At 37.7% G+C, this 16715-nt stretch overlaps 1 long non-coding RNA gene across 1 annotated transcript in view; it reads left to right on the forward strand.

The window, feature by feature from the left end:
• Positions 1–269: 269 nt before the first annotated feature.
• Positions 270–16715, forward strand: part of LOC109576969 (uncharacterized) — a 29375-nt gene continuing 12929 nt past the window's right edge. Inside the window, exon 1 of the long non-coding RNA XR_002183455.2 lies at positions 270–330. This is a non-coding gene — a long non-coding RNA (uncharacterized lncRNA). The remainder of the gene's footprint in view (positions 331–16715) is intronic.

The raw sequence follows: 16715 nt of genomic DNA on the forward strand, positions 1-16715 counted from the left end.
GCCTTCAGTGAAATCTCTTATATTTTCAAATCCTATATACCATCTCATGGCTTCCCTGGTGGCTCAGCGGTAAAGAATCCACCCGCAATGTAGGAGATGCAAGTTCAATCCCCTGGGTCAGGAGGATCCCCAAGAAAATGGCAATCCACTCCGATATTCTTGCTGGGAAATTCCATGGACACAGGAGCCTGGCAGGCCACAGTCCACGGCGTTGCAAGTGCTGGTTGGACACAACCTAGCAACTAAACAGCAAACACACCATCTCAAAGCAAGAAACAAGGACATTCTGTGAACATCTGAGGATGAGTGAACTGCAGCTCTAACTGAATGGTGAGTGCTGTTAGGGAGCAAAAGGAGGTAACATTGAGAATATAAGTTCTTAGCTCCTAAAAGCAGGTATCTGAACAAACGTTAAAAGAAATCATTTCAACAGTGTGAAATATATGCTTGGTATCTTGAAAATCAAATATTCATTTTGTGTACCTGATTATCAATTTTGTATGACTCCAAATGAAATGGAAAACAGAGTAAGGAACACGTATTCTTACTGGGAAAAAAATCCTTTTAATTTTACAAGAGCCTAAAGAGAAGGGTGCCATAGGAGGCAGGAGTACAGAAAGGAAGTGAGTAAGTGCAAAAAGGAGAGCTTCTCAGCTTTAAGGGATGGACTAGATCCAAAGTCCGAGCTCAGAGAAGGAGAAAAGTACGCCTCTCCCCTGTTTACTTCCAAACCAAACTGGGTCAGAACTCACGGAAGCATCATAACTACAGCCACTCAGCTTCAAAAATGGGGAATACATTTCTGTGAACTGGCATTTGAAACTAACCACCATGTTAAGCCTGCTTCTATGACAAATGAGTTCAAAATGGTTTACAAATGAACTTTCAGAACAAAACCTTTCCCAGGTAAGGGATCTCCTATAAAAAGGCAAGCAAAGGGGGAAAAAATGTCCCCGGAACTAATTCTCCTATGCCTAGGAAAACTTACAGAGTTGTAAAAAGAGACAAGTTAAAATTTAAAATTATTGCAAGCCACCAAATCATACGTTTTGGGTAAAATAAATGTAGCCCTATAAATTGATGCGTTAACAAAGACTATGCTACATATTACTTTAAATGCCACTGTTCAATAACACCAGGTACATAACTGCATTTGAATTTACGTAAACCATTAATGTGTTTACTGGTAAGCAGTGCTCAAAAAAATTTTTTTAATGGGTTTAAAGTGTGATTAGGTTTTCCAATTTTAGTGACAAAATTCTTGTCTATCATAATAACAAATCACTGACTACTTGATTTCATTTTAAAGTATCTTGGGGACTTCTCTGAAGTTGTCTTTTTAGTCATGTGTTAGTTTATTCACGTGTTTATTATTTGCTTCTATAAGTACAGATTCCATGAGGGCAGGCACTTTGTATTGGGTACAGACACAGAGGAGCTGCTGAGATGAATGAATGAAATGAAACTATTTTCCTAGATCCATCTTACTAAAAAAGTGTAAATGCTAAAGCTACAAATGGGATATTTAAATCTGCAGCTAATTGTTAGAATCATTTGAAATTTGAATTATTTCCAAAAATCTTTCAATTATCACTAAGTCATTGACTTATAAATTCATGTAACTATCTTGATCTCTATACAAAGAAAGTCAGGTTTAACTATACATTTCTAAATATAATCCTATAAGGCAAATCTAAGGAAAACAATTCTATGCCCGTTAGTTTGATAACTAAAGGCCAACACAATATAACAGAGAAAGCTCTTGGCTTGAGAGTCAAGAGACCAAGATTCTCGTCTAAACATTTACTCACTAGTTGTGGGAGTTTGCGTGGCCATTTGACCTCTTTGAGCTAAAGTATGATCTGTAAAACATCAAGACTGGATATGATTATTAAGACCTATACTTGTTTTAAAAGTCTATCAGAACAATAAATTGTTAGCTAGAGGAAAACTGTACCATGCATATATGCATAAGAATAGTAAGCAACACATATAGTTCTTACCAAGTGCCAGGCATTCTCCTGAGCATTTACCAGCGATTAACACACAAAATCTTCACAAACTAGCCTGTGAAGGAGCCTTCATCCTCCCCATTTGCTTCTGGAAACTGAGACTAAGGACAACTAGACATGAATAGTTAACAACCCCAAGTGACCCACTCCCTGCCGGCCCCTCATCCTCCTGGTCTACCACAGTCAGCTCAAAGCATGCCAGCCTTCTCCCTGGACCCAGAGCATTCAACCCTTTTCTCATCTCAGATCCTTTGCACTAGCTGTTCTCTTTGCTTGGAGGATTCTTTCCCTGATCTTTGTGTGGCTGATTCTCTCTCAATGTTCGGGTCTCCTATCAAAGGTCATTATCCTGTCCTGATTCCTCTAACTAAAGTCATCACCACACTTAGCCACTTCTTTTTTTTCATAGTATCCAAAACCATCTGAGGTTATCTCTTTTGGTTATTTATGAATTTATTAGTGTGTTTATTATCTGTCTCCCCTAGCTATTAACAGAATATAAGTTCTACAAGGGCAGGGATTTTTCATTTTCTTCACTGTATCTTCAATACTGAGAACAGTGTAGGGTACAGAGTAGTTACTGATAACAGGAATTAAGTGGATGAGTGAATAAATGATAACATAATCAAAAACAATTTTCCTACATTCTTCTTAGTTGTTCAAAAAATGTGAATGGTAAAGTGAATCACAGGATATACTGAATGTCTGCCGTGCCATTTAAGTATTTTCAGACAATGGAGGAAGGAGTTTACTGACAATATTTACTAGCATTTCTCAGAATTTCTGCTTTACCATCAACTCCTATCAAGATAATTATGTAAACATTTCTTTTTTTTAATTGAGTGTGTTCATTTCAGAGAAGAGTTCAGATCTTTTATTAAATCACCCAAGAAACTGAGTGACAATATGAATCATCAAAAACATTGAGCTCACCAAATTCAATACTTCCAAGAAGCATTAAACTTTATATGAAAATTTATATGCTTAAAGAACATAGCACAAGTGACATGCCACACCAACCATGCTTCATGTCCTCCATGGGGAAGGTGGTATAATATTTTATCAATAGAGAAAAACCCTATAGAGGGAACAGTGAGCAAATCTGGAGTGCAGTCTGACTACACAGGGGGTCAGCTTAAAGAACACAGGAATCGCTGGACTCAAAGGACACAGAAGAATGAAAGGTTAAGGCTTTAACTGTTCTGCAAACTCTCACACTCACTTCCATAAATTTAAGGTAGCTTTCAAAATCTATGTATTAAGCAAAAACAAAATCTCAACTAAGAAGATAAAAAAATGAAACCAAGAGAAATCAATACTGGAAGAAATTAGTGGATACCAGGACTGAAACAAATACATAAGCTTCCTGTGGATCCGGACCTTCACTAGAAGAAGGCTATATGTTGACCCTAGCTTTTCTAGAATCCAGTGCCAGGGCAGGCCTTGGGGGACAGAGCCAGGAAGTTCAGGATTCAGAAGTGGCCCCATCAAGTACTTTATTAACAACATGGATGAGGAGGGCACTTGTGGCTCAGGGCAGGCATTCCTAGTTCTGAAATCCAAGAAACTCTTCTCCCATGGGTCCTGATAAAGATGGTGCTGGGTGATGAAACAAACCCAACATTCTTACACTAGATGTAGCATAATGTTTCATAAGACTGTTTCCTTATAAAATTACTCACTGTGGACTGGGGCATTGCACTAAAGAAGTAACTCAATAAAAGCAATTATATGAGGGGACAACAGCAATTAAGAAGTCAATTAATGCAGTTCTCAGCTGGACCACATACTCTTACAGTGATGTGTGTGTGTTTACAAACATACTTTTGTTCAAGTGAGTTTTTCATAAAATTGGTGCAGCGGGGACCTTAAGGTGATATTCCTTAACATGGACCTGAAGCACAACTGTCCCACGCTTTGTCTTAGCTTGGAATCTTATACCTAAATTGGGATGGGCTTTTAGAAGAGTTGGGCTTCCCTGATAGCTCAGTTGGAAAAGAATCCACCTGCAATGCAGGAGAACCTGGTTCGATTCCTGGATCATGAAGATCCGCTGGAGAAGACAAAGGCTACCCACTCCAGTATTTTGGCCTGGAGAATTCCATGGACTGTATAGTCTATGGGGTCGCAAAGAGTCGAACACAACTGAGCAACTTTCACTTTCACTTTAGAAGAGTCGTGTGCCTGCCCAACAGTATGGAGGGTGCACAGAAAGGCTTTCTCTTCCTCCAAGAAGATGTAAGACATTCCTAGGGATGTAATTTTGCATATGCAGATGAAGGAACCAAAAGTTCCCCAAGTTCTGCAGCAGAAGGTGGTGCATGTATGCTCAGTAGTGTCCGACTCTTTGCAACCCCATGAACTATAGCCTCCTAGGCCCCTAGGTCCATGGGATTACCCAGGCAACAATGCAAGAGTAGATGGTTGCAAAAAGAGCCTGAAAATGAAGGTCGTTGTTGTTCAGTTGATAAGTCGTGTCTGACTCTTTGCAGCCCGTGGACTGCAGCATGCCAGGCATCCCTGTCCCTCAGTATCTCCCAGAGTTTGCCGAAGTTCATGTCCATTGAATCAGTGATGCCATCCAACCATCTCATCCTCTGTCACCCTCTTCTCCTTCTGCCTTCAATCTTTCCCAACATCACACCTACTCCTTGGTCTTTTTTTTTTTTTTTAAAGTATCAGGAAAGTACCCTTAGAGTAGATAATCTTGAATAGCAGGCTGCTCTGTAGAGCACTGCTTACAAAATACATGCCAGGAGAACTAAATGAGCGAACTTACCACATAAGATCATAAATTATAAGGCAGTTGAATGAATAGCTTGGGCTTCCCAGGTGGCTCAGCAATAAATAATCCGCCTGCCAATGCAGGAGCCACAGGAAATGTAGGTTCCATCCCTGGGCCACAAAGATCCACTGGAGGAGGAACTGCAACCCATTCCAGTATTCTTGCCTGGAAATTTTCGTGGACAGAGGAGCCTGGCGGGCTGCAGTCCATGGGGTCACAAAGCATGGGACACTACTGAATGACCGAGCACGTATGCACACACGTGGATAACTTGCCAAGTTATTGACTTTTGTTTTGGAGTGGTGTACCTAGACCTTCTGTGGCAACAGACAGCATGGCTAGGTGTCTCCTAAGGCCACTGCGTTCATGGCACTCACACTATGCACTCTTACAGAAAATAAGGTTCTCTCTCTGCTTTGGTATAATACTCTAAGAGAATATTACATATATTTAATGTATTTACATGGTTGATTATCATATTTATATATTAACTTAGATTACTTAAATACATTATAATAAATATTCAATATTTAGCATATAATTCTTAAAAAAATAGAACTTCTGAACTCATCTCTAGGAATCTCATGCAGGATGTTGCTTACATCATCCTCTTAATGAGAAACTTTGCTAGAAATTTCTTTCTGGGATTAGTATACAAAATAATTTTACCTCTTAAACAGGTCTATTTTTAAAACGCATGAAATCTGTGAACTATGGAATTTTTCAGGTTACAATTTTTCACTCAATTGTTGAAAAGTTTAGTGCTGATTTTTAGTCGATTAATACTTAAGGCAGTGTAGAGATTTCTGTAACACTCATTTAATAACCTTATCATTGTTTATCTTTAACTTTTAAAGTTTAAATCATTTTATATTCTGAGTGTTATGTTTTATTTTCTTGTTGTGTTTAAAGTCTCCTTTAAGTCTACAGTAGTATAATGGACTTGTCAAAACCTGTTTCGTCTTCAGGAAAAATACGGGATTGAATACCGGTTTTATTGGAAAAAAAAGAAAATAAAGCTGGTGTACATTTTTAATCAGATGACTAAACCATATTTAACCATATAATTAGTCTAACATTTGGAAGAGGAGAAAATAAATAAGCCATGTGCTTAGTTGCTCAGTCATGTCTGACTGTTTGCAACCCCATGAACTGCAGCCCACCAGGCTCCTCTATCCATGGGGATTCTCCAGGCAAGAATACTGAAGTGGGTTGCTATGCCCTCCTCCAGGGAACCTTCCCAACCCAAGGATCAAACCCAGGTGTGCGGCATTGCAGGGAGATTATTCACTGTCTGAACCACCAGGGAAGCCCAAGAATACTGGCGTGGGGAGCCTATCACTTCTCAAGGGATCTTTTCAACCCAGGAATCAAACTGGGGTCTCCTGCATTGCAGGTGGATTCTTTACCAGCTGAGCTACCAGACAAGCCCCAAAATGGACTTCTTTATTATTAGTTTGGAACAGAATTACTGATGTGGGCATCATTCCCAAATATCCTTAGAAGTTTAAAAGTAAAATTAAATTGATTTCTCTTAAGGTGTTGAGAGTTTTGAGGGAGAAGGAGGGGGGCTGCTGCTACTGTTGTTTTATCTAAAACTATTTGTGAAAAGTCTAATTGTGATTGGAACTAAATTCAAAAATGTTAGTACACATATAAATTAGTCTCATGTTATGGGACTTCCTAAATCATTTGTTATAGAATATGAATCATTTGTGAAAGTATTTACTTTTAATATCTTCATTATTTTACACTATATCATGCAGAAGTAATTTTATTCAACTATTACATACGTTTCAAAATGCTCAATAGATTTGTCATAATCTTATTAAATGTTTTGGCAGTCACCAGAACACAGTAGGATGAATTTAACAAAAATATGAATATGCTGATTTTTTTAAAAGTCTTACAATATTTTGTAACTCAAGTACTCCAATTTAACTCACAGTTTGAATAGGAAGAGTGTGAATAGAAGATTTCACAAAAGTTTAACAGGAATAGTTTAAATAAAAATATTCAAACAAATTCCTTAAATTTCAATCCCCAAATTTCCAATATAGCCATATTTTTAAGTGTTGATAGCAGCATCAATTTTCTATTTCAATGTTTTTATAAGAAATATTGAATAACATATAATGGTTTTGTCTCGTTACATATGCTCTATCACTTTAAGATTTTATTTTTTACTTCCATCAAACACTTGATATACCATTTTCTTTACTGTCAAATACAGTTTTCAAGTATGTTGAATGACATATGCAGATATGTAGATATTTTCAATTCAGAAGATGAGGTAACAAGAGAAAAAAATTTGGGTGAAACTGTCGTTCAAATTAAAAATGTGCTGAACAATCACTATACAAACATTTTGGAAAAGACAGAAATTGGTAGAGAATAAAAAGCAAATGCAAATGAACAGAATTAAACTGGGAGAGAAAATTAACCTGTTTAACCAATATGCTTGAACTTCTAAGAAGCAACTGTGGGGTCTCTTTAGGCCTTCTAACAGATAAGAGGTGGCATAGAAATAATTTCATTAGTAAAACCAAGCTTTAGGCAGCAAAATATTCTTTGCTTTTTTTCATGGTAACAAGAACAGCCAGGTATGATTTTCAGTTCAGTTCAGTTGCTCAGTCATGTCTGACTCTTTGCGACCCCATGAATCGCAGCACACCAGGCCTCCCTGTCCATCACCAACTCCCGGAGTTCACTCAGACTCACGTCCATCAAGTCAGTGATGCCATCCAGCCATCTCATCCTCTGTCATCCCCTTCTCCTCCTGCCCCCAATCCCTCCCAGCATCAGAGTCTTTTCCAATGAGTCAACTCTTCGCATGAGGTGGCCAAAGTACTGGAGTTTCAGCTTAAGCATCATTCCTTCCAAAGAAATCCCAGGGCTGATCTCCTTCAGAATGGACTGGCTGGATTTCCTTGCAGTCCAAGGGACTCTCGAGAGTCTTCTCCAACACCACAGTTCAAAAGCATCAATTCTTCGGTATGATTTTAAGATGAGACTAATTCCATAATCGTATATAAAAAATCAGGTGCATTGCCTTCTATCACATTTTATCTAGTACACAAAAATTTGTGCTCTAGTTTAGGACATTGACACCGAAGTTTTCTACATTTTCCTCATTGCTTGTTTGTGTTAAATCCTAAGCTTATACAAGAACAACATGGTTTTAAAAAAATAAAGACTTTTTCGGGTAGTCCTAGGATAACTTGAACACAAGCAGTAAATTTGGTCTTTGTGATCCCAGTAGTCAGTAGAATGAACCTTATGCAAATACAGGCCTGGGAAAGTGAAATTATCAACCACATACAAAGGAAGGGACACCTTGAATGTCATTTGAGATACAGGCACTCTAAGTATACAGCTTAAAAGCCCTTTAAAAATAAAATTTACTGTCATATTTTACTGTAATCACTGTCAGCAAAATTGGCAAATGGTGTTAAAATAATGGACTTGCTCCAGTGCCATTAATATAACTTTGAGTATAAACAGCAACTGAATTTTCCCATCGTCTCAAAAACTATGCACCTTTTGCTTAGGACCTGAATTAATTACTTGAAGACTGTTGGATATAGTACATATGTTATTAACCTTTAGCAAAAAGCTATGCAACAACACAAGGACCACCTTTACAAATAAACAAAGAGTAAAAAAAATAAAATAATTATTAAAAAAGCTGCCTTTCAAAAGAGAGCAAAAACTAAAAAATCAAACTCCAGTTTTGTTTTGGTTTTACTAACAGACGATTCATCTTTCAAATTAATTCCATAGTTTTAGGTGTCTAACTAGATAGTTTTATGATCTTAACCAAAAAAATTACTTAATCTTATTCTCACTTTCCTTGACTCGAGGATAGTCAAGAAAACAAGTCCAGAGATGGAAAAATGTTCGTTTTCAAAGTTTTGTCCTCAGAGAAATGAGATTTAAGAAAATATTTCCCAAAGGAGGGGGAAAAGAGCAAGTGTTCTAGCAATGAGCAAAATAAGTGCATTTAGGGGAGTGGACAAAAATAGTGAAAAAAGGAGCAGCCCAGATGACAGAAGACAACCCAGAATCAAAGCCACAAAGGCCATTGTTTCAGGAAAACTCACTGTGATCTACAACATGAACATCTACAGAGATGCTATAGAGAATGAACACTGAGCAAAGGCCAGCATATATGGTTAAAAGAACGTGTCAATGGCATTCTAGAACAGTCTCAGGGAAGACACAGAATTAATTCAAGTCATGAGGATACAGAGTAGACTCGCAGATGAGAAATGCTGACCATTCTAAAACTGTGGTAGTAAAAGACAGAAATGTCAGAGCAGCAGCTACACATATGATAATGATAAAAACATATCATTATATTATTCTCAACTCTCCTCAGTTTTAGGAATATTCATCTTTGCCAGATGATTTATCAGTTATTTATTTCAATGACTTTTTTTCACTTAATTACTATTCTTAATATGATATTCTATGTTATTTAAAATCTGCAAAGGGACCTATTTATATAGATTTAGTGCAAATTCCAAAATAATGGGACACTTTAAAAAGAGGACTTGAGCTACTTTCATTTAAAGGCAGGTCAACAATTGTGATTATCATGTAACAAATAACTAGTACAGGTATATACTAGTTAAATACTCTTCACAATTAATTCTATGATGTTTTATAAAGCATTGTGTTTACATTCTATTTTTAAAACTCAACTTGAGTTACATGTACTTCTACTGAATTACTGCAATAAATTCAAATGAGATTAAAAAGTACACTATAAATAAAATCTAAAGAATATGAAAATTCACTTAAAAGACACTATGCAATACAGTAAATAATATTCCTTTCTAAATGTAATACTACACTTAGAAAAAGGATTAATAAGAAATAGTCCTAAGGTATCTGTAAGGTGTCTCCGGCATGCTTACTATGTGATCCTGTGGTTTCTAGTTTCCCCCTGTAGAAATTTTAAGAGAGCCCCAAAGTGGGGTGACTGGTTATTGAATGGCTTTTTCATTCAATTAATAGTCACATTATCACTGTTAATATACACTGAGATCCAACACTATAAGACAAATATATAATATTCTGCATTTGATTGTTATGGAAGGGTAGGGAGAAGGGCATGGTGGGTAGGCAAAAGAAAGCACTGAAAAAGGTAAACCATCAGTCGTTACAGGGAAAGGTAAATTATAGTTGCCCAAGACATTTGTTGCTAATTATAACAATCATCTTCCTAGACCACAGGAGGATAATGATACTCAATCAAGAGCAAGTACTCACAATTTCCTCCCCAGGCTCCCCGGCCCCATCTGATTCAGTGTCTCTGTCCTTCTCCAAGTGGGATCGGATTGTTCTTTCTTGAATTAGTTCTAAACCATCCTTTAACCCTTTGTCCTACCCATTATCAAAGAGCTCTTTGTCTTGAGCAACCTGTGAAAAAAATGACAAACTAAGAAAGGAAGGAAAGCCATTGATTCAAACTAGGAAGATAAACATGAAGAATAAAAGCAAAATATATACATCTGAAAACCAACACGTTTGCCACAGAAGTAAATAAAATATAATAAAAAAATAGTTATAATTTTCTTTATGCTACGTTGAATCATTCTTAAGGCATGTTACACAAGAGCATTTCTAAACTGTCCTTGATTTTCCAGTACAATTTTCATATACTTCTATTTGCATGTGAAATTTATTTACTCAAAATATACACTCAATTGTCTTTTTTTTTTTTACAATAAAAGCAATTACTTAAGTATAAAAATAAATACAAATTAGCTGGATACTTGTATAAGGCATCAAACACCGTGTTATATCATATTAGAAATATATAAACTAGAAAAAACTGTGTGCTCTGATTTGGGGTTGACAAATTATCAACAGACACTGACCACCTAAAGAAATAGATGATAAATGCTGACCAAGTGTTCTCAATCTTTAGTAGGATAGACCAAGATGAAGTTTAAACTGTAGGTGGTACAAATTTGAGAATGAAAAAGAAATACTGATATGCTGGAAAAATCTGGAAAAGTAGTTAGGGGGTTTAGCTTAGTCTGTAAGAATAAATGAAATAGCCATTAATTATCACTACCACCTCCATCAATCACTGCCATTGTTGTCATCACCATCATCATCATCAATATTTTCAAAATCCCTACAGAGTCTCTGTTACCATAAAAAAACCTCCATACACTGGGCAATTTATTGGCTGTCAATTCCAAATCCACTCTTCTTTGCCCACTCTCTGAGAATGGAGCTTTAATTATTTCTCCTTAGCAGCAAGCATGATCATTAGCTTTGTGAACAGAAGGTACTGGAGGATATTACAAAGGAGGGACTTGTCTTTTCCTACTTCCTGGTGAGAGTCAGTGTTTTATGTATATTTTCACATGTTTAAGGAAAAACTGTGCTGGAGACATAGGCAAATCCAGGTTGTGGGACTCCAAGCATTTTCGGGAGATTCCACTATAAGGATAAAACCAAATTATGGATATAAGATTGAATATTTATTTGGGATAAAAATAAATGGCAACAGATTTCAACATAGAAAAACTGACATACCGCAAACATTATAAACCAAAGGAGAGCAAACATTTCTATTCATAACCTAACAGACCCACCTCTACAATAAGTTATGCCTACATTTTTAGCTTCAACCTCTTTGTCCCTTTTGCAAAGATGCTAAATAACTAATTCAGTCTCCTTGAGCATAGTTAGCCAAAATTTATTTTCTTTCACTACTGATAGTTTTTCAATGATTTTTAGCTTCTTGATGCATTATTAGCAAACTGAAATAGAAGTTTTGTTGATAACTTGGAAAAACTCTCTCAAGCCTTGTTCATGTGAGTTAACAGCCAAAGTCCTAAATCTAAATATTTATTTAATGTAAACCTTATTTCTTCTCCATTAGCCACATGCTCCATTAGTCCATACTTCTCCACTAGACCATCCTCACCACCTCAGGATATGTTCATTTGATCCTGATCCTTCCTATCCAGATGCTAGTGAAAGTAACTGTCAGCAGAAATCATTCCAGAAATCATTCCTAAACCAGGATGACCAGCAGTGATTTAACTACGCATGAAAGTGACCATGAATCCCATAAACTGATCCCAAGGTACCAAAATAATATTTTACATAAAGAAACATCTAGAGGTAACATATACACTGATTATCCTGATAGTATATTATAGGTATACACACACACCAAACAGCAAATTGTACAGTTTAAATATGTGCAGTTTACTGTATACTGAATACAAATTTGTTCTCTTAAGTAATGTATCAGTCAGAATCTTATCAGGCAACATAAAATACATGATGATTTGAGCAGAGAAGTTTTGATATAAAGAATACTTAACTAGTGAGTTTGTGAGTTCTCCCCCCTATAGTGCAAGAGGTCACTCTATGTTGTATGAATGCATGGCATGATACAACTGATTTCATGAGTCTTCTATCAGTAAAGTCTGCATTAACTATAAAAAGGAATGTGCGTGTGTGTGTGTTGGTCAGTCCTGTCGGACTCTTTGTGACCCCACAGACTGCAGCCTGCCAGGCTCCTCTGTCCGTGGAATTCTCCAGGCAAGAATACTGGAGTGGGTAGCTGTTCCCTTCTCCAGGTGATCTTCCCAACAGAGGGATTGAACCCGGGTCTCCTGCATTGAAGGCCTATTCTTTACGGTCTGAGCCACCAGGAAAGCCCATAAAATAGTGAACTATAATGAAGAGTAATAATAAAGATATAAACAAAGCTCTAAAGAATAATATAAACTTGAGGGAGAGTACTCAAAGAGGAATGCAATTGGAAGGGGTGCCCTTCTCAAGGTTGAATTAAGACCTTATTAGAAAAGTTGGTCTTGCAGCCCACCACATAACAGGGAAGTTCACTGCATTGGCTAAACCTGAACTGGTCCACAGGTGCAGGGAAAAAAAAAGGTAAATTAAAAACCTCTCCCAGCTGCAGGTGAAACCACACAGCACAGAAGGAGTCAAGGTGACTGGAGCACACTCGCTGTGGTGTGGTATCAGCCAGGAGTAACAGTGTCAGTGTCAGGAGGACTGCGAGAAACAGTCCGACAGGGTGCAGATGGGTCAGGGCCGTGGGATATTGTGCAGAGGACTGGAGTATGGGAAGTCTGTTGACCAGAAGGACAGAGCAACACCTGGAGCACATGGTGTCCGAGTCAGCGGGGCCACAGTGAGTGCAGTGGCCAGGGCGGTGAGCTCACGGAGGGACTGAGCGCTCGGGATGTGTCAGTGCCCTGCTGACAGCCATGCAGCTGGGGCGAAGAAGTGGCAGCACAGCAGCAAGGCTGGAACTAAGCCTGAAACTGGAAAGATGTGCAATGAGATCCATAAACTAACGAGTAAGCTTGTCACAGGTATAGACGTAGATATGTGTGTACGTGCATGCATAAATGCATATGCATTTACATAAAATCGCTCTTTCAGGGAACAGTACTTTCACATACACAGCAGTGTGTGTCCCTTCCTCATGACTCAGTTCTCCCACAGGGGGATGCAGGAGAATGTCACACATTCTCTTGCCACATGTGGGAATTGTTGCCAATGAGAATAGGGTGTGATGTGGCAGAGCCCATGTACCCTAGGCATTAAAATGGGTTTTGCACCACGGGATGGGCACTCCAACATTATGAAACTCAGAGCTTACAGAGGACTATTGGCACACCTGCCATGCTCCTCTTTAGAGAAACCTTTGCTCCAGAATATAAGCAAATGCTCTCTAAGGATTCCATCCTCTCCCCTCGACATTACCACCCTGTAACACAAACAAATATAAACAAATGGGTCTGCAGAGATCAATTATGTGTCTCTCTCCAGATGCCTTTATCTTCATGGTTCTATTCAGTCATCCTTCAACCCAGGTGCCAATGTTTTTTGCTCAAAAGCCCTAACTGCAAAAACTTGAGAATATACATAGAACACTGACTCCCACCAGAAAGAAGGAAGACAAGTCCCTCCTCTGTAATGCTCTCTAGTACCTTCTACTGACAAAGCATATTATCCTGCTCGCTGCAAGGGAGACATGCTTAAAGCTCCATTATAACAGAGCAGGGGCTTCCCAGGTGGGCTCAGGGGTCGAGAATTTCAGGAGACGCAGGTTTGATCTCTGGGTCAGGAAGATCCCTTAGAGAAGGAAACGACAACTGACTCCAGTATTCTTGCCTGGAAAATCCCATGGACACAGGAGCCTGGTGGACTGCAGTTCACGGGGTAGCAAAAGAGTCGGTAATGATTTACCAACTAGACAACAGATCACAGAGCAGGTAAAGAGTGGATCTGGAGCTGAGAGGTAATAAACTGATAACTAAAATAGCTAATAAAGGAATGTTGTAAACTTTATGCCTATAAATCTGACAACTAGATGAAAATGACGAATTCCTTCAAAGACATAAACTACTAAAGCTTACTCAAGAGGATACAGATAATCTAACACTATTTGTTAAGAAGTTGCATTTGTAATTTGAAATCTTCCCACCAAAAAATCTCTATGTACAGATGGCTTTTGGGGCTTCCCTGGTGGCTCAGATGGTAAAGAATCCACCTGCAGTGTGGGAGACCTGGGTTTGATCGCTGGGTTGGGAATATCCCCCGGAGAAGGACATGGAAACCACTCCAGTATTCTTATCTGGAGAATCCCCATGGACAAAGGAGCCTGGTGGGCTACAGTCCATGGGGTCACAAAGAGTCAGGCATGACTGAGTGACTCCGCACACAGATGGCTTTATTGGTCAATTCTTTCTTTACTAATTTATAACTAACATATAATATTATATTAATGTCTGGTATACAACACAGTAGTTATTTTTTATATTTGATATTATCATACATTATAAAATGATTATGATGATAAGCCTAGTTACCACCTGTCATTTTATTGGTCAATTCAATCAAACCCTGAAGAAAGAAAGAAATTCTACACAACTTCTAGAAATTTGAAGGTATTATTCTTATCAAGTGCTCAACTTCATGGACTATACAGCCCACGAGGCTCCTCTGTCCATGGCATTTTCAGCCAAGAATACTGGAATAGGTTGCCATTTCCTCTACCAGGGGATATTCCTGACCCAGGGATCAAACCTGCATCTCCTCCGTCTTCTACATTGGCAGCAGGATTCTTTACCATTTGAGCCACCACCACTAGGTGAAGAGAAGGTAGTACTTCCCAGTTCATTCTACAAACACAAGAAAAATAACTACAGAGCAGCATCCCTCATGAACACAGGTGCAAAAAAAAAAAAAAATTAGCAAATCAAATCCAGTGATATATAATTTTAAAAATATAATGCATTATAACCAAATGAGATTTATCCCAGGAATACCAGTCTGGTTTCACACTGAAAATCGGTCAATATCATTCACCATGTAAAGTGACGTGTAAGTCACTCAGTTGTATCCAACTCTTTGTGATCCCGTGTAGCCCATCAGGTTCCTCTGTCCATGGAATTCTCCAGGCAAGAATACTAGAGTGGGTGGCCATTCTCTTCTCCAGGAGATCTTCCAGACCCAGCAATCCAACCCGAGTCTCTTGCATTGCAGGCAGACTCTACTGACTGAACCACCAGGGAAGCTTTAGCTGATTTAAACACACACCCACACACAATTATAAATAGATGGAAAAATTTTTTAGCAAAATCCAAATCCATCCCTAATTAAAAAAAAAAAAAAAAACTTTCAGGAAAGTAGCATTTCTCAAAAGGAAACTTTTTCAACAAGATAATGGACATCTACAAAAATGTACACTTAATATCCTCAGTTCAGTAATATCCTACTTAGTGGTAGAATACTAAGTGCTTTTTCTGTTAAAATCTTGAACAAAGAAATGATGTCTGTTTTTACCACATCTACTCATTATTTTACTGAAGTGCTAAGTCAATGTAATAAGACAAGAAAAACAAAATGAAAACCATCCAGATTGGAAACAAAGAATGTAAAATGTCAATATTTGCAAATGACACAATCACCCACAAAGAAAACCTTATGGAATCTACTCCCCAAATCTACTAAAACTAAAAATTGAGTGTAACACAGTCATGAGATCCTAGATCAATACTTAAATATTAAGAGTATTTTTATAGCTTAGTAATGAATAATCAGTTGAAATTGAATCAATATCATTTGCATCAGTGTCAAAAATACAAAATATTAAAGTATAAACATGACAAAATGTGTACTTGGCCTATATAATGAAAACTACAGAACTCTGCAGAGAGAAAATTTTAAAAACCTAAGTAAATGAAGTGATATACTGTGATCATAAATCAGGAAAGACAATTTAAGATAGTAATTCTCTATAAATCGATTGAGAGATTCAATGCAGTCCCAATAAAAATCTCAGCAGGTTTTCTTGGAGAAATTGACAAGCTAATTCTAAGATTCATATGAAAATTCAAAACACCTAAAATTTTATTAGCTAAATTCAAGACTCATTATAAAACTGCAGCAATCCAGACTGTGTGGTATTAGCAAACAAAGAACTGTATCAGTGAAACAAAATAGTTACTTCAAAAATAAACCCACGGGAGCTCCCTGGTGGTCTAATGGCTAGGACTCGGTTCTTTCACTGCCTTGGCCAGAGTTCAATCCCTGGGTGGAGAACTAAGATCTTGCTAGTGGCATGGCCAAATATTAATAAATAAATCAAAATACCCCCAAAACATATGTGGGCAATTTACTTTTAACAGTTGCAAGGGGAAGAAAGGGAAGTTTTTCAATAGTGCTGGAAGAACTGGATATACACAATGATAAAAAATGGAAACCTTAAAAAAAACTTCTGACCTACCCTTCATACCACATATGAGTTTGTGGAGAAATTACAAAAAGAGACAAGGAAACTTTTGGGGGTGATGTTATGGGTTTTGGTGAGGGCATACACCACACACACATACACACATCAGAAC

Source organism: Bos indicus, chromosome 23 (assembly GCF_029378745.1).
Source record: "Bos indicus isolate NIAB-ARS_2022 breed Sahiwal x Tharparkar chromosome 23, NIAB-ARS_B.indTharparkar_mat_pri_1.0, whole genome shotgun sequence".
Classification (NCBI taxonomy): domain Eukaryota; kingdom Metazoa; phylum Chordata; class Mammalia; order Artiodactyla; family Bovidae; genus Bos; species Bos indicus.